Below are 1,032 nucleotides of genomic sequence, written 5' to 3'. Positions count from 1 at the left end.
GCTTGCCCACCCATGCTGTAGTTTACTTTGTGTTCTACTACTCCTCCCACAGTCTCTCAGTCAAGTGACTTTCTCTTTCTTTTTTCAAATGCTATTGCCAGTGTCTACTACTACCACCAAAATAATGGCATCTTCTCCGTTCATTTGGGAAACCAACCATGCAGCCATCAGTGTGCCGAACTTCATCATCAATCACAGGTCAGATAAGTTTGGTGGGAGGTATGGATGGACTAGGAGGAGAGACTGACAATACTATTATGACAATTAAAAATAACTCAGTGAGGGGTACTGCATCTATCGGTTTGTGTGTTACAAAATCGGCAGATCTTTTAAATCAAACACTGGCTGTGGGCATGCAGCAGCACGGCAACAAAGTAACAAACCATGTAACTTAGATTGAATTCGGAAAACTGTAACCCACCATAAAACATTAACATCGTATGAGTAAATAGTATAAAATTTAATATCCCCTAACAAAAATAAACTATCCCACTCTGACCTAACCCATCCCCTCCCTAACCCCAACTAATGTCCACAACAAAACGAAACAAAAGTCCAAGAGTCCCAATGTTCGAACGAATCCCCAACGCCCAAAAACCCACCCACCAACAAAAGGAATTAAAAAAGGGGCAAATGAGACAAGGTCCTCTATAGTCAGCGGGCCTTCAGGTGTTTGTCCACCAGGATTTTTACCCGCTCCTCTAGGTTCTCCTCTAAGCGGGCCATCCAGCGGAGCAGCTGGTGGTGAAATGCCCTGCAGTTACATGCAGAGTGAGGGGCAGCAGTGGTCGAGATGGATGTTCGGCGGCGGGCGGCTGCCGGACCACGGCGCCGTGAAACTGGAGGCAGGGTTTGACTGGGGCCCGGGGCATTGGAGGAGGCTGCAGCTGCAGCCGCCTCCTCCTCCGCCTGAGCCACCAGCCGGCGATATTCTTCGCAAATAGCCTCCAGTTTACGGCGCCGGGCCCTGGCGGCCAACTCCTTCCGAGATGGTTTGGGTGTGTATGTGGAAGGAGTATCTATATCAAGAAA

This window comes from Triturus cristatus, chromosome 5_2, assembly GCF_964204655.1.
Source record: "Triturus cristatus chromosome 5_2, aTriCri1.1, whole genome shotgun sequence".
Taxonomy (NCBI): Eukaryota; Metazoa; Chordata; class Amphibia; order Caudata; family Salamandridae; genus Triturus; species Triturus cristatus.
This window is presented reverse-complemented; position numbering follows the sequence as displayed.